The sequence below is a fragment of the Megascapheus bottae genome, chromosome 6 (assembly GCF_031878675.1).
Source record: "Megascapheus bottae isolate mThoBot1 chromosome 6, mThoBot2.hap1, whole genome shotgun sequence".
Classification (NCBI taxonomy): Eukaryota; Metazoa; Chordata; class Mammalia; order Rodentia; family Geomyidae; genus Megascapheus; species Megascapheus bottae.
The window spans coordinates 41,350,549-41,369,136 of record NC_143514.1 but is presented as its reverse complement, the minus strand read 5'-3'; the positions used below and the strand labels follow the sequence as shown (position 1 = coordinate 41,369,136).

General features: G+C 39.1%; 1 protein-coding gene across 1 annotated transcript in view; it reads left to right on the top strand.

Moving 5' to 3' along the window:
* The window catches only part of Cachd1 (cache domain containing 1), a 217,711-nt gene that overhangs the window by 116,804 nt on the left and 82,319 nt on the right, over window positions 1-18,588 (top strand). The window lies entirely within an intron of this gene.

Genomic DNA, 18,588 nt, shown 5'->3' with positions numbered 1-18,588 from the left:
CCTGCTAGGTAAGAAAACATAAAATATAGTTTGTATACCCAGGAGCTTCTGGTATATTGTTGACCACATTTTCCTGAATTGCCACCCCTCTACAAAATGTCTCCATTTTGAATCACAGATCATTTGTAAAACAGCTGAGAAGCATGACTAAAAATGTAAGCCTACTTGGTTTTGAGTAACAACTCTTAGACTCAGCTTGACCTTGAATTTGAGACTCAGTTTCACCATTTGTGAGATGAGAATAGTGACAACCCTTATCTCACAGGGTTGTTGTGGGGAGATGCTTTTACTTTGTACTTAGCCAAACTTTGCTTTTTAATTGGATTATTAGGCATTTAGTTGAATGTCATTTGTGTCAAGAGGAGCCATTTGTTTTAGCAGAAGCATAGTTTCTTTTTAATATAAACACAGCTAAATAAACATCTCTGGTCATAAAAGAAATGCAAATCAAAACAACCCTAAGATTCCACCTCACTCCAGTTAGAATGGCCAGGATCAGGAAAACTAATAACAACAGATGCTGGAGGGGATGTAGCCAGGAGGGATCACTACTACACTGTTGGTGGGAGTGTAAACTCATTCAACTACTATGGAAAGCAGTATGGCAGTTCCTCAAAAGACTAAAAATAGAGCTCCCCTGTGACCCAGCAATTCCACTACTAGGCATTTACCCAGTTTTCCAGAAATAAGGACATACTAAATCCACTAGCACAATGATGTTCATTGCAGCACTATTTACCATAGCAAAGATATGGAACCAACCCAGATGTCCCTCAGTTGATGAGCGGATCAACAAGATGTGGTATTTATACACAATGGAATTCTATGCTGCTGTCAGAAAGAATGACATCTCCCCATTTGTTAGGAAATGGAAAGCCTTAGAAAAAATCATATTAAGTGAAGTAAGCCAGACTTAAAGGAACTTAGGCTCAATGGTTTCCCTCATTTGTCATAATCAGAAGAAACCTTGGGCTCTCCTAGCAGAGATTTGCAATAGAGCAAAACCTAGATACATAAGGCCATATAGTATGACACTAGATGAAAGGACCTCTAGGATATAGAAACAAAAGCCATATAAATGAATGATTGTTGTCCTTAATGTACTATGTTATCTCTCATCTCTTTTTCTGTCCCTTGGTTATCTCATACTGTTACAGTATCTCACTTTGTTATCTGATATATTGGATATATTTGTATTTGGTTATTTGAAATTGGATAGGGAAGGGGGGAAAACAAGATGAGGGGTGGGGGTGGGGGGGAGGGAAATGGGGACCAAGACATGAGAAAGGGTATCAATGTATGTGAATTAATGCATCTCCTATCTGGCAAATATAATGTAACCCTTCTATTAATCACAATAAAAATATATGAAAAAATTCAATCATTTTAAGCAAAAATATTAAGTGAATTCTATGATCAGGATTCAAAGATGATATATGTAATGACTGAAGTTGATGGTCGCGGAGGATAGAGGTATATCTCACCATGACAGAACACTAGCCTGGCATGCACAGGCTCAAAGTTCGAATCCCAGCACTAGAGAATGAGGCTCAAAATTGTTACAGGAGTCTATGTAGACTGAGATATAGTGACTCAAGTAGCAAAGTCCTTAAATATTTTAGGCCTGTAGGCTGAATAGATACATTAATGCTGCCTTTATACTAAATATAGGCAATTGAACTCGAAATAAAAGATCTCCACTCTTGATTCCGAATTTTGTCCATTTTTAGGTCATCTCAGCCCTATAGACATTTCTTTTCTTTTTTTTTTAACTTAGCGCTGGCTGAAAGCTGCGATAGCTATTAGGTGCCTGTCTTTCCTCTCCCACTGTAATATAGATAAATGGCAACCAAGATAGTAACTATAAAGTTAATCAGTGCCTCGGTTTTACTTTTTATCTCATAGGAAGCTTTTCATTTCTGCTGACTTTACACTCTATGTTTGATATCTCACTAAGCCTTAATAGCAGCATATATTAGTGTTACAAAATGGGTTTCATTGTGATAATTCCATGGGTTTTGAACAAATTCACCTCCTCTGTTACTTGTCCCAACCCTTCCCTTTTTACAATGCTAGTTCTAGGACTTGTACTCAGAGCCTGGGTGCTTTTCTTAAGCTTTTGTTACTCAAGGCTGGCCCTCTACCACTTGGCCACAGCCTCACTTCTCATTTTTTTTTTATGTGCTTAGTTGAAGATAAGAGTCTCACAAATGTTCTTACTTGGACTGTCTTTGAACTGCAATTCTCAGATCTCGGCCCTGTAGCTAGGATTATAAGCAGGAGCCAGCAGCAGCCCATTAGGCTCTAGTATCATACATGCATGTCAAGCACTTTGATCATCTTCACTTCTAATAGTGCTTTTAAAAAAAAAATCTAGTGCCTTAAAGATTTCTATTAGAAGTCAGATGTAGTAGCACAAGCCTGTAATGTCAATACTGGGGGGGGGGGGGGAATGAGAGGGAAGAATTATGACCTGACCCGAGCCTAAGCCACATAGTTAGTGAGACCTTGTGTCTGAGAAAAAGAAAAATAAATTCTATTAACAATGAGCCATGGGTTAGGCTTATTTATAAAACCATCATCCTAGCTGTACAATACACCCTGGAGGTTATACCTGCAAAGTGGCAGAAAATTGATTTTTCGCATGGATTTGACACTTTCCTTCTCAGACTCATCAGCTCTTAGAACTTTTACTCAGGAGTCTTGGAAGTTAATGATTTTGTGCAGGACCTTGCATAGTGATTAGGTCCTCTGTCAATGTTTATTGAAGAGATGATCCAAAGAATTAACATTTTCTAATATAGAAAAACAAATAGGTGAAGGCTTAATCTAAGACAAACTTAGTTTTTCAGTGGTATAACTTAAAATAACATAGTTTTGAGGGTAGGCTCATTTATTCATGACAATCTCATATTGTGTTGGGGGAGCAGATATTCCCGGTCTCCTGCAAAGATACTCACACACACACTTGTTACTCCCCCAGTCTATATCTTGCCTGCAGGTGTTTTTTGGCGGGGGGAGAAGTAGGGTTGAGGAAGGTATCCAACAGATGTTTAAAAATCTTCCATTTTTGTACGTTTTTAAATCCATTACCTACATTCAAACTTTGGGAGTTTACATATTTTAAAAATGCATACTAGGCATCTGTAATTCTAGCTACTCAGGAGGCTGAGATCTGAGGATCAAGGTTCGATGCCAGCATAGAAGGAAAGTCCATGCCATTCTTTTTTTTTTTTTTTTTTTTTGTCCATGCCATTCTTATCTCCACAATTAAGTACCAAAAGAGATGAAAATGGAGCTTTGGCTCAAGTGGTAGAGCACAAGTATAAAAGAAAATATGCAAACTTTAAGGGCTGAGTAGTTTGGCTCATTTGTATAAGCATAGTTATTTGGTAGAGGTTCATGATTAGAGACCAGCCTATGCAAAAGTTAGTGAGACCTGTCTTAAAAACAAGCCAGGTAGCTGGGTGCTGGTGGCTCACGCCTGTAATCCTAGTTACTCAGAAAGCTGGGATCTGAGGATTGCTACTCAAAATCTAAGCAGAAAAGTCCATGAGACTCTTGCCTCCAATTAACCACTAGAAAACTGGACGTAGTGCTGTGGTGCAAAGTGACAGAGCTCTAGCCTTGAGCTAAAGAGCTCTGGGACAGGGTCCAGGCCATGAGTTTAAGCCCCACAACAAACACACAAAAAACCCAAGCCGGATGCCATGGTGCATATCTATAATCCCAGCTACATGGAAGGTGGAGATAGAATAATCACTGGCCACGTCTGGCCAGCACAAACAGCCAAACTAAGAAAAGCCTGAGTGATAGAGTGGAAGCCTGAGTTCATTCCTAAGCATCACAAAAAGTAAATAAAATAATAGTTTGGATGTTCGAGGAGCCACAATGCCAGGCAAGGCTGGTGTGTCCTATTTGTGCTTTCATGAAGATCATCAGTCCTCATGTGCCACAGTTGCTACCCATCCCAACACATTTCCCAGGCTTTAATGCCCTGCTTGCTTCATGATAGAACATAGCATGTTCAACCCATGAGTTAGACATGTGAGTGGACTGGATGTGGGAAAGATTATCTTGTCCGTGTGCTTTCCCTGCTGTGCCAACTTACACTTCCATTCCTATCCTCTCAGGCTTGAACAGATCCAGCCCTTCCATGCAGGAGAACATGAGGCTGAGAATGTCTGTCCCTGAACCCTGGCTAGCAGAGAGATGAGGCTTTATTGTATGCTTCAGTCAACACCCTGCTTCCCCTAGGCTTCGGTACAAACTAATCAATAATTTTATCTTCCACATCACTTAATCCATTTCTCAGTTAATTTCTTTCACAAATGTCACTGTTTGTTGGCATCCTTCCTATTTTTTTTTTGATGTCTTTATTTAGTAAGGAGAAGGTAGAAGCTATTCTAGGAAGATGCACTTAGATTCACGTTCTTTTTCGTCCCTCCATGGAGGAGTCAGTTCTGTTGCCATTCACTTAACAGTTTTTCATTTGAAAATCATGGAATTGGCATGTAGGCATTGGGCCTGGCCTGGGGAGCAAAGTGTTCCTGTGATGGAGTTGGAGTCCATAAGCACTTTCTTTCCAAGGCTATCTGAATCCAGCCACCTACAGCTAGGACACTTCACCTGAATAATCATTCTCTCATACCCATCAGGCACCTCTTTAAAAGTTTCACTGATTGGAAACATGAAGAAATTCATTGGATTCGTGCTGTCTCACTGGCATCTCTGAGCTAGGAAAGTAGAATCCACCTCATTCTCTATGAGTGCCTCCTCAGGAGGTATGTCAGGAGTCAGTTCAAGTCCAAAATCTGTAGGAGAAGAGCTGCAATTCAAGTCCCAAAGTGCAGAGAATTCTTTTTTTTTTTTTTTTTTTTTGGCCAGTCCTAGGCTTGAGCTCAGGGCCTGAGCACTATCCTTGGACTTTCTCAAGGCTAGATCTCTACCACTTGAGCCTCAGCACCACTTCTAGCTTTTTTTTCTATGTATATGGTACTGAGGAATCGAACCTGGGCCTTTGTGCATACTAGGCAAGCACTGTATCACTAGGCCAAACTCCCAGCCCAGAGAATTCCTTCTCAAGAAGGTTCATGTTCGTTCTACTAAGGCCTTTTAATTGATAGATGAGGTCTGCCCACACTGAGTACCCTGCTGTACTGAAAACACACAATTGAAATACCAATCTCATCTAAAAATGATTTCAAATAGTCTAGTAATGTTTGACTACATATCTGCATATCATAATCAAGTCAAATGGATATATCAAATTAACTAGCATATTCTTACAGAAAGGATTAAAGGTTTTTGAACCATTAGAGTTTCTATGAACTTTCAAATTTAGACAAGTGTCAGTTCTTATTCCCAGAACTTTCTGCTGCATTCCCCCTCCCTACAGTCTTTTACAGGTTACAGGTCCATGTTAATCAAACACCTGAAAGAAGTATTGGCATGATTTTGAAGTTATATAAACTTTTATGCTGTCATTTCTGATTCTTTAAGGACCATGGACTACAGATGAGCCAAAAATAAATTACTAGGGTTTGGGGCTTCATTTTGATAACCAATAAATATACCGACTCATTCAGATTTCTGCAATAGATTCTTTAGTGATTTATTCTGTGTTTTAAAAATTAGATATGTGTGAGAAAGAGAATGAAACAATGAGGTGGTATTTTCAACTATGAAACAAATGGAAAATGTAGTCTGATTTCATTTCTGTAGACAAGTAGCAGGATAGGACTAGAACTGGACTATTGATGCCTGCTGTCTCCTGCTTTGTGGGACCAGGGAGGGAGGAACCACAGATGTTGGAAGCTGTTTCTGATGAACTGTGGGCATAATAGTAACAGCAGGTAAGGTAAGGTTTGTCCTTTGTGTGCACTCTTATTACTGAAGTTTAAGCCCTGTCACATTCAACTTTATGTTTAATACCTTGCTTGAATAGGTCTTCCATAAATATTTGTTGAAGGAGTTAATATGTGGTAACAAACATGATTTTGTACTTAGTTTTTCGGACCCAGGAGTGATGATGACAGAATTTTCAAGTTACTTTACCTTAGGCAGAAAGAGGAGAGTATCCATATATAGTTTAGTGCCCTTTCATAAGTTGTTACATTCATTGGACATGATTCCAGATTACAAGGTGCCATATGAAGTTGATGTTGGACATAATTATCTCAGCTGTCAGTTATATTTTGTAAGATTATTGTACATAACTGTACAAAATTTATATGTGCTATTTTCTGTCTAATTTGCCTGATTGCATTCAAGATGGCTTAATGTACAAGGCATTGTGGCAGATACCGTCTAGATGAGGAAAACTACCTTCATGAGCTCCAAAACACTATTAAGCTAAGCTTAGGCAAACTGGCAAGTGAATGAGTGCAAAGATTTCTTTACAAGAGATAGAGGTTACCAAGGACAGTGAGGTAGAATTTCTATAGTTAGTTCTAGGACAAGAATGTTCTAGACCAGAAAACAGGAAACAATTGAGTGACAGGAGGTAGAGACCCCGCTGGAGCAGTGGACAAGGACATACTTGGGCTGGCAATCCTGCGTTACCCAGACAGTTTCTGTAGCCAGGATAGTCTGCGTTCAGGTGATTTGAGCAAAGTTGGGAGTTGGCAAATAAAGAATAACCATGTTGAAAAGGCACATTGCCCACCAGTTTGGACTACTTTGATAATTAGAAAAGCATGACATATTGAGGGACAACCATAGGATATTAGAAAACAGATGACTGCAAGATAAAACACAGACTTTAAAGACAAGGAGTATAGAATATGTAGACTCTGACAATAGGTTTATAAGAGGATTGGGTAAAGAGGAAGATTTATCTGTTTTTCCTCTTTAATTTCGTTAACCATTTTATTAGCATGTATATGTTGTACAAGACAGTTTCATCGCGACATTTCCTACATATATACATATATATATATATAAAATTTATCTGGACCAAATTCATTTTTTCATCACACTTGCTGTCTTCATCTTTCCTTTATCTTAATACAATTTCAACAGGCTTCATTGTTCTATTTTCATATGTGTATAATTCACCCTCCCCACTGACCATCTCCACTCTTAAAAATAAGGAGGCACCATTTAACAAAGCAGATGCCATGTAACACGCAGTTTATGAGTACAGTGCAGTTTGATCAATGTTACCCCTTTCGATATTCTCAGCTCCCTTCGACCCTCTCCTCTTAATTTTCTCAATCTTGTGATATATGCAATAAATGCTTGACTACATTCTCTCCGTCCTGGTTCCCTCTTTCTTCTTTCACCCCACCCTCCCTCTTGTATGTACCATTTCCTGGTGCTGATTTGATTGGGCTTTGACCTAGTCTTTTTTTTTTGGGGGGGGGAGGGTGTCACGAGGCTTGAACTGGGCCTGGGCACTGTCCCTGAGCTTTTCAGCTCAAGGCTACCACCCTATCCCTGGGCCTTGGCATTGTGCCCTACCCCCTGAGCCCCAGCACCACTTACCATTTTTCTAAAGGTTCATTGGAAATAAAAGTCTCAGGTTCTTTTGTGCCCAAGCTGGCTTTGAACCTCGATCTTCATATGTCAGCCTCCTGAGTAGCTAGGTTTACAGGCGTGAGCCACCGCGCTTGGCTTGACCTAGTCTTTCTAAAACATTATACTATTTGAGCTTTCCATAGAGTCTATTATACTTCATTTAACTCATTTGTAATCACATGCATACCACCCAATGTGTTTCCTTTTAGATGTTTGAGTACATTCTATCTATCACAGATGAGGAAAACTATGCAGACTTTCTCTGGGTTTGGCTTACTTCACTTCCTATAATTTTGTCCAAGTCTTTCCATTTCCTTAGGAATGGTACAATATCATTCTTTTTAATGGATGAATAACATTTCATCGTGCATATATGCGTGTGTGTGTGTGTGTGTGACATTTTCCTGATCCATTTGTCCACTGAAAAATGAATGGATCTTCACTCTCACTGGTAATACCCCTTCTCCAACGGAACCTGTTTCAATTTTCAGTATATCTTAATTGTACAAAGGGTTTCACAATGGCAGGTTTTACCCTGATCAGCCCCTTCTATTGCTCTCTGTTTCCCTATTCCTTATTGTCTAATCGTTAACAGCTTTCAGTGAGTTTCCCTATGCCATCCTCATCTACAAACACAAAATAGTTCGATGAAGGAGGAAGATTGTTGAAGATGGATCTACATTTTTAATTGAGCACCCTAGAGGACGAGAACTTGCTGACTAAAGGGAAAAAATAAGAGCAAATGCTATTCAAGAGAAAAATAAAGTCAATATGAAGCTGCCAATTTGTATTTTGAATTGCATGTGGGCCATTGTGAGGAGGTGGTTAGCAAGCAGTTGAAAGCAACCAGTAACATCATTTTATTTTTACCTCACAAGTATTTTCTCCTCATAACTACGTGAGGCATATGAACAGAGCTATGTTCAGGAGAGAAGGCATAGTTGAATTTGTAAGTTTATTTTTAATATATTTTAATTGTTCCTTGGCACAGAAATTGTTTTTTCTTAGGAGTAGAGTGTAGAGTCCTAACACACACATACAATGTAGAATGCAATGACTTACTGGCGTATATAACCTCCGAATTTCTATATTTAATGTTGAATTCATGCATTGTTTAATAATGTTTCTAGTTGGAACAATTGAGCCACATGTAAACCACTTCTGTTTACGCTCAAGCCTTGTTTTAAGGTGATATGTGCAGGAAGGTAAAATGTAAAGTGTTTAAATCTGTTTTCCTTTCCTTTCTTGCTACTGCTATTCTTGCGTGGAATAAAACGCCATGACACAGCTCAGTGGTGGCATCCTCTTGACTCCTAGCCCACACTCTGTCACAAGGGTAAATAACCTGACAAACTTGGTCCCTAGCCATGGAATTTAATTTCAAACCTTGTTTCTTCTCCAGGAAGATGTGTTTTTATCCAGAAGGCACTGTGTGGCAAATCTTACTCTTTTCATTTTACATTCCCATCTCCAATCCCCTTAACAACTATTACCTACAAACTAAATAGTACAGATTCAGTCTTTATGGATATGGTCCCAGCAGGCCTTCCTTGAGCTCAGCTTAAATGAACAAAAATTTTGCAGAACATTTGCATTTCTGAAAACCTACTTACTCAGTTACATCAGTTAACACACATAAAAAGTTACATATGCTTATTTTTGTTTCACTAAAATTCTTAACCTTGTAGTTTTTCAAACCGCAGTTGTTTTATATTATATTTTTCACATGTTCTCTGAATAATCTGGTAGGTTCAGAAATATTTCTGCCCAGTTTTTAATCCCTGCCTGCCCTCTCCATTTTTCCATATATTTGTATTATAATTAATAGAAGGGTTACATTATATTCACCAGATAGAAGGTGCATTACTTCACAAGTATTGATACCCTTTCTCATGTCTTGGTCCCCATTTCTCTCCCCTTACCCCTGTCCCTCATCTTGTTTCCCCCCTTCCCTACCCCATTTCAAATAACCAAATAAGCATACATACAATATATCAGATAACAAGATAAAATACTGTAACAATATGAGATAACCAAGGGACAGCAAAAGATATGAGAGATAACATAGTACAGTAAGGTCAACCATCACTCGTTATATGGCTTTTGTTTCTATATCCTGGAGGTCCTTTCATTTAGCATCATACTATATGGCCTTATGTATCTAGGTTTTGTTCTGTTCTATTGTAAATCTCTGCTAGGACAGCCCAAAGTTTTTACTGATTACAATAAATGAGGGAAACCATTGAGCCTATGTTCCTTTGAGTCTGGCTTACTTCACTTAATATGATTTTTTTCTAAGTCTTTCCATTTTCTTACAAATGGGGCGATGTCATTCTTTCTGATAGTAGCGTAGAATTCCAATGTGTATAAATACCACATCTTGTTGATCCACTCTGCCCTCTCCATTTTACAAGTAAGAAAATAGAATTAGAGAGGTTATGGCAGAAAAATGGCCGTAGAAGCTAGATTTCCTAATTCCAAATGAATTGGGTCTTTTGTGTTGTTTTGCTTTGCTTTATTTCAGTGGCTTTGTTGTCTTGGTGTTTGGAGAATGGATCTTTCTATGTAACCCAGGTTGGCTTTAAACTCATCTCCCCATGCTTCCCAAAGGCTGAGATTAGTGTACCACCATATCTGGCTCCAGTGAGTTTTTCTTTTAACGATAAAATACTATCACCAGGATTAAAATTGGGATAGTTTATCCGTCCAGTAAGGTTCTCAGTTATATGTTTCTCCCCAAAATTTTATTTTCTTTTCAAAATACTCTTCTGAAATTTCTGAATTCACTGAATATAAAGCTGTTTCTTAGTCTGGCTACTTTGTTCCTTAGTCTAGAGCCGGTTTCCTGCAGCAGTGGAACCATTTCCATGTGTGCAGATAAACAAAGACATGTACATTGGTGGGCATCTATTTTTTTATTATTACTATTGATAAGTAAGCACCCTCACATGAAAGCCCTTAGGGCAGCTAAGTGGGAATCCAGCGTTCTGCATTTTCCTGCTCTGCCTTCACAGATATAAGGCTGTCTAGACCTGCCTTGCTGCCTCTAATATTTACTTACCCTGGCTACATTTTATAGATCTTTTCATAGAGTTGATTTGGTGCCTTTCTTTCTTTTTAAAATCTGTCACTAAAAGAAACTAGCTGGTGGGATATACTAGCTATAAAAAAAAAGATTCTGTTTTAACTGAAGCTTCCTATAAGCTCTGTATGTGTCTTATTGTGCTAAAATATCAAAGTGTTTTCAAAGAAGGCTGAGATCTTAAAACCATTCTGTCTGAGATCATTTCCTGGGGACTTACCGAGTGTGATGATGTACAGATCTGCCTTCGGACTCTAGCTCTATCAACTATTTAATAGTGGGTCAGTAATTCCCTTTACTGACACATCAGCCAAAAGTATTCCATAGCATGTATCCTGTTTCTTTTGCAAAGGGAGGGAGACTTGGAAGGGCCTCTCTCTTCCTCAGTGCACAGGTGCCTGAAAGATAGACCTAGTGGTAGTCTTTGATGTGTCTATTGGACCACTCATGGCTGTCTGCTATTCACTCTTTACTCCGTGTATATGAAGGAAGAGGAAAACATTTGATTTGCAATCTCTGGTCTGCAGTACTAGGAAGATGGCCTTTAGGTTTTCCACATTTAGATTTATGAGGGACTAATCTTTTCACCGGCTGAAAAGACAGGCCTGAAAGATAAAGAAGTAGAGAAGATCTCTTGCTTTATGTCACCCAAACAAGAAAGAAGGTACAGGATAATAAGTCTCACTAGACATTGGCCCCAGGACAAAGGTGTTATAGAATACTGTAACTGCTCTGCAGGCCACACCAGGCTGCTGGCCTCTGCTTGCTTTCTTTTTTATTCTCCCAGATACCTCTCCTCTTCCTCTTCCATGCTTCTCCTCCCTCCTTTTCTACCCTCTCCTACTCCTGCTTCCCCTCTTCCCCCCTCTTCCTAACCATCCAGTCTCTTCTTCTGCCTCCTTCTCTTCCATTCTCTTCCTCCCTTCCTCTCTTCTACTCTTCTCCCTATCTGTGTCCCATTCCAACTTGATGGAGGATAAGGAGAAATGTTTGCTATGCCTGTGGATCCAGTTTCTATTGGCCCTTGTTTTTGCCTGTACAATTTCCCTGGCTTCTGTTTACCTGTGAGAACCAGGGCTGAGGACTGTTTTGGGAATATAGTGAGGAAGCTACATGGTTGGTTTGCATAACACTCAGACCTTGGTAAAGAGGGTGACATCCTAAGTACTTCTGAAAGCCTCACCTTCCAAGGCCATTTCTAACTAGCCCCTTGTTTCCAGTCTGGCTGAACCCTGGCAGTTTAATCCTTATTACTGATAAGAACAAAAAGAATGTGACTTATCATTCCCATCTCTGCCTAGGTAAAATGAAAAACCATTTCTTGAAACGTGATTACACGATATTTGACAGCTTTTCAGTTTGCCCATTAATTTAGGTGTTTGAGTAAGTAAACTCAGTTGGGGAGGTTCAAGTATGGTTGACTTTATAAATGTGATGGTTCCTTTTTGAAGTGATCCTACTCTTAGCCCTTTCCTCTACTATTCAAACAGAGTTTAAATATTTGCCAGTGCAGATGTTTGATTCTTATCTTAGCCCTTTCTTTATTTAACTTTTTTCTCTTGGGTGGTTAAGTGGAAGATAAGGGGGTTCTGTTTAATTCTTTTCAACTAGTGTTGCTCAAATATTTAGAGAATGGATGCTTCCCAGAAAGAATGAGCAAAGGGGGAGGAGCCTGGTACTGTGGAGGTGAGGAGATATGTCTTCATGTCTGGACAATCACAGTAAATCTTACTCTGTCAGATTGTCTCAAGGAGTGGGCTTCTGCCAGGTGAGACGGTATCTCTTGGTATCTACAACTTTCAAGCCTCCCTCAGCTGCTAGTAAAGGCTTTTGGTCCTCTATTTCCCAAAAACTTATGCAGTCTTCACAAAACAGAGCTTGGTGATGCTATAGGCGCAGCAGGGCCTGCTTGTGTAGAAAACTCTCATTGTGGGAGTGTCTTTGCTTTCAGAAGAAAGGATACATTTTTTTAACCTCTTGTACTTATCTCAGCGCTTTAGCAGTGATTTAAAAAAAACAAGCATGCAAGTTATTAAAAAAAAAATAGCCCCTGCCCCATTAGCTGCCATTCTATTGGCTTTGCATATGGACTCAGTGAGTACTTAAGCCTTACTCTTCTGAGAAATCCACGGGGATTTGCTTTTTAAATCATTGCCTTAAAAACGTATCCATGAACAATACCACATTTCACCACTGCCCTTGGAGCCCACACTGGGGGTGTGGTTTTCTGCGTGTTATGTGATGAATTGGGCAGGCTTCCCTAGAAATGTTCATGAAAACCCAGGCTTCTGAATAGTTGGCCTGGCAAGTCACCTTCTCTAGGAAATTTAAACAAAGGCCAAGAAAGATTCAGGAAGTAAACCCCAACTCTGTGTGTGTGTGTGTGTGTGTGTGTGTGTGCGTGCATATCTTTTTTTAAAAATATCTTTCTCTTGCTAAACTGGGACTCCACTGAAAAGTTGATTTACACTGTGAATTGAGGCTGAATGAAATCCAATTGGAACTCACTCGAACACTGTTTTGATGTAGGATTCAAAGCTTCTGCAAATTTATTTTATCTTCTACATTTGCTGATCTCCTGCTTGTAAATCCTGTTGAAGGAGAATAAAAATGACTGCAGCCTGATGGGAATTAAATGTCTGAAGTTCAAAGCAGTTTGCACATCAGAGCGGATGTCAATCAAATGAACATCTTGCAAGGCAGGCAGGGAGTGAATTTCTCCATGGGGAAGAGATCAAAGTGGGAGTCACAGTTCTGTTTTCTCCCTCGGGATGCAGTTTCGATCAGTTGTTCATGAAAGCAAATCCAGAAGGAAGTTTCTCTCCTCCTTCTCCCCCTCCCCCCACCACTACCTTTTTCTTAAGGGGCTAGGAGAGCTGGAATTATTTCTCTTGAAACTGAATTTTATCTTATGAAAATAAGCATAGAAGGGAGTTTTTATCCAAGATCTCTTTTTTTTAAGAGACAAGGTCTAAAGGAGATTTTGATAGGATTTTCTATTGTCATTACTAGCTTTCTCAAATCATAAGTATAAAAAAATGAAGTGAACTCAACTTCTTAAATTGCATTGCTTATTTTCTATGGAACTCTATGAACCCCCTCCCAATTCTTGAGTTTTTCATAAATCTAGAATGAATGTACTGTCTCAAGACAATACACTTCTAAAAGGAAAATCTTTTAGGTAGCACTGAAGAGTAATTGAAATGTGTGTGTTTATTTTTAAAATAAAACATCTTAAATATGAACTTTGTATTTCCACATTCTCCAAACAGTGTGAATAAAAAGCATGACTTAAAAAAAAAGTTGCTTTTCTCAAAGACACCTCGTGTATTAAATGCCTTCTGACTTACATGCCCCCCTGCCTTTGGCTAGGCAATCATTCTGCCAAAACAGGAAGTGGCTAGTACAACAAGAGTGGCTAATCACATTTTGCTCCTGTGTTTGGGAGTCCAATAAATGTGGACAGAACAGCAGGCATTGGCAGGTTGAGTAGAGAGTTAGAGATATTCCCTCCCTTCTATTACTACTAGCAATAACATCTCCTCGTCTAACTGGCCCACCTGCAATAGGCATACTGTTCCTTCTTTATCTCTTAATCCCCATGTTGGTACCAACTTCCTTTCTTGGTTGATACATGGGTGGCATGAGTGGTGAGAAAAGCACCAGAGTGGGCTTGTTTCCAGGCTTTCCACTTGAATTGGGCAGATGGATAGGTACATGTTTCATCTCTGACATGTAGTACATGTGAGAGAACTCTGAAGCAATCCAAATTGTTGTGAGATAAAAGTAGCTGTTTGATGAATTTTATGAACTATAATGCACAGAGATTTCTGGTGACTTAGCTTTCTGTTTCCAATAAATTTTAATATTAAAGTTTTTTATTGATGCTATTGTTTGGTACCTGGACCCTGAAAGAAATACATAGAAACTTAATCATTAGGATGATCATATTAAGAGATGAGGCTTTTTGGATTAGGGCGCTTAGGAAAGAGTCTACAGAGGGCTGTCTTGCTCCCTTTCATTGAGGACACAAGAGGCAGCACAGATGAACCTATTTCAGTGTCATGTGGGCCCTCAGCAGACACTGCACCCACTGCCACTTTGGTCATGGACTAACTACCTTCCAGAACTATAAGAAATACATTTTTCTCTTTTGCTTTTTGTCAGCAGTGGGACTTGAACTTAGGGTGTGGTCTCTGTCCTTGAGCTCTTTTGCTCAAGGCTGGCACACTACCACTCTGAGCTACACCTCCACTTCTGCTTTTCTGGTGGTTAGTTGGAGATAAGGGAGATAAGAGTCTCATAGACTTTCCCTGCCCAGGGTTGGGTTTGAATGGAGACCTTAGATCCTAGCCTCCCGAGTAACTAAGACTAAAGAGCGAGCCACAGAAGGCTGAGAAATACCTTTCTCATGTTTATGAGCCATCTAGTTGATGGTGTTTTATTATTCTGTTGATACAGGTAAAGTCAAAAACCAATTCAGTGGATATGACTGGGTATTGTTATCAAGCCTGATTATAAAATAATAAAAAAAATAGATAACTTATGCTTGTGATTTAGAAAGCTCATGAGGCCAGACTGAGTTCAAGCCATAGGACTGGCACACAAAAAAAATTTTTTTTGAGGAGAAAGAACTCATCTTTGGCTGAACTAGCAGTAGAAATTTGAAGGAGGACAATGGGTTAAAGAATGAGTATAATAGACACTGGAGACTGGCTTATTGGGGTTCCACAGAAAAATGCGTTTTGAGGCCCCAGTCTGGTCGGGAGGTGGTGGTAAGGGAAGGGCAGGCTGATCATTGATGATATACTACGTTGTGAAACCATTTTATGACTAACCTCTGTTTACCAAGCACCTACTTTTGTTAATGAGTCACTTTCATTTTTGTTGTTATAAAAATGTCTTCTTTAATATCTTTGGCAATGATCCTCTCTGTGAAGGAAGTAAAATAACCTATATTAATAGTTCCCGGGAGCAAGCTTTTATTTCATTAAAACGTGAGGAATCCTTGCATTCTCAGCACTGCATCTGAGCCTTCAAGGGGTGAAGCAAAGAGCAGCTATTTGGGACTGTAAGTTCCCCATCCAGATAGAAAAAGGCTGGCTTTGAACTTTCCTTTTCCTGGGTAGATTTGTCAATTATCATCCTATTTTACCCTTTCTTTGAATGTATCACAGAATAACAGTATGACATAGGTATATGGTATATCCACCCCCAAATGTTGATAGGTTCTAGTTTCTCATAGGTCCTTGGCTTGCCGTATGATCCTTAGAGGCATTTTTCTTTCCTATGAAATAGATAGGTAATAAAGTGCTTCATAATTCATATAGAAAAGTCTATCTATAAACTGTAGCCATGCCTACAAGTGCCTCTGTTCTCTTCTTCCCAAGGCATTTTGTTCTTGGTCTTTTAGAGACATTCTGGGATGTACCTGTGCTCATCAGAAAGCTGTTCTTCTTCCTCATAATCTGTCAAAATCAGATTCCTGAGCATTACCCCTGCTTCACTAAAACAAGCTCTTCCAGGGTGGACCCCAGGTGCATGTACATTCCAGCATTCATATCAGAGATTTCTAGTGTAGCTTAGATTTCAGTATTTCATAATAATTGAAATGAGTTATTGTCTTTACCTGCTAATACATCTGAAGCTTTCGCAAGAGGCCCAGAACAGGAATAGGCACCATGGATATTCATGGAAAACCAGTTAATATGAACCCCTATTTTTTACAGCAATGCTAAACATGATTTATATAATGGTGAGTGAAATTAAGTTCATGGGATTCTTACTTATTCATGGAGCCTGATCCACAAAACTCCATCCATCAAAAATACACATATGTGCCAGGCACAAGTGGCTCATACCTCCAATCCTAGCTACTTGGGAGGTTGAAGTTAAGAGGATCAGAGTTCCAGACCAGACTTAGCAGAAAAGCCTAAGAGACTCCATCACAGTAGAATAACGTGGCCATGATGATGAACACTTGTCATCCAGCTACAGCAGGAAGACTAAGCATATACAAAAAAAAAGAGTCAAGCATAATAAATACTTGTAATCGGAGCACTCAAGAGGTGAAAACAGAAAAATCATGAACTCAAACACAGCCTAAGCTATATAGCAAGTTCCAGGCAAGCCTGGGTTACATAGCAAGACCTTACCTCAATAAAGATTAACAAAGATTTAAAAAATACACACAAATAGAACCATAACAATGGCATAGGTCTTGAGACAATAGGGAGGCACACATGACATAAGCCAACCACAGTTGGTCTTCATGAGGACATTGTCTAATACAGTAACCCTGTGCCATGATCCACTCAAGGTTAAATAAAGCAGGAAATGTAGTGTTTCTGTTACATGTGTTTCAAATGTTCAGTGGCACATACAGTTACAATATCGGACTGAACAAATGCCATAAACATCATTGGAGAAACTTTGACTTCCTTTGTCAAACAAGTCTAGAAGTCTCCTGCTTTAGAAACCAAGTTTTATTGTCACAACCATACGTCATCTCTCACATGCTCTCAGTGGCTGCTTTGCTAAAATGGCAGAGGTGAGTTATTCCAATAGACTGTATAGCCCACAAACCCTAAAACATTTATGATCTGACTTTCTACAATATAAAGGTATTTGTGAGGAAGTAGACCGTGGGGCTGGCTGCATGTAGAAAGAAGAGTGGTGTTGCTGAACCAGCATGCACACAGATGATTGCTGCTGTATCCTCACTTCGATGTCTTTAAGACAGCAGTCTTCTCATCTAGACAAATTGGAGCAGGTAGAAGGAAGGTGATGTTAGTGAAGCAACTATATCTTCTGAGGCACTGTTGACATTGTTGATGTAATTCTGCACAGGGATAGAGGCTAGAAGAAGGAAAGGGCCAGTAAAACCTAGTACCTCCTTTGTTGTGGTGAGAGGTATTCAAACAGCTTAACTTGTGCTATTGAAACTCACATCCTATGAAAACCTCCCATAAACTTGTTTATGGAGTCATTTCGGCTCTGTAGTTCTTACATTTTATGATATGTGACCAACAGATAATCAAAGGCCTCAAATGGCCTGTTTCTCTTAGGTTGTATGTTAATAGAATTTCATTAGTGACACCTGAAGTGTACATGTAAAATGTGGGATTAGCAACCATCCAGAATACTAACCATTGTGTGGCTGCAGGACTAAACCCTGGAGTCGAATACCAGTACGTTAATTAATTATTTAGTTAATACTTAATTCCTACCTCTACTATCAGCCCCACACCTGCTAAAATACAGCAGTCACATTATGTGCCATATTCCACAAGAGGTACTCATATACATTATTTCTATTTTTTTTTGTCAGCTTCAGAAAGTTTTATTATCTTCTTTGAAAGAAATCAGAGGCTCAAAGTTGAATAAGGTTCCCAAGGTCCCACATTTCGTGGTGACAGGGACTCCTGTCAGACCCATGTTATACCCCACAATCTTTCCCTTTCACCATTGTCTGTGCATATACTTAAGTTATTAATCTTTCATATAGGATAATTGAAAGAATTAGAGCTCAAATGTGAATTTTTCTAATTTTCATAAGGCTGGTCTGGATTTTTGTTATGTTTTCTTTGATTTTGATCACTGATAGTAACAATTCCTTCTTTAAAAAATTGGATATGATAAGGACACCTTCATAGCCATGTTCATCTCTGCACTATTCACAATAGCCAAGCAATGGAAACAACCCAGATGCCCCACTACAGATGAATGGATACAAAAAAATGCGGTGTATATATACAATGTAATTCTAAGAGATAAGATAAAATAATGACATTCGCTGGGAAGTAGATAAAACTGGAGCAAATCATATTGAGTGAGATAAGTCAAAACCAAAGAAATAAAAGGCACATGGTCTCTTTGATATGTGGGTATTAGCTCCAAACAGTACAAGAGCAATGACTCAATACTCTGACACTCATGGTCATTGACATGATCTTGGAGATAAAATATAACTACATAGACATAAA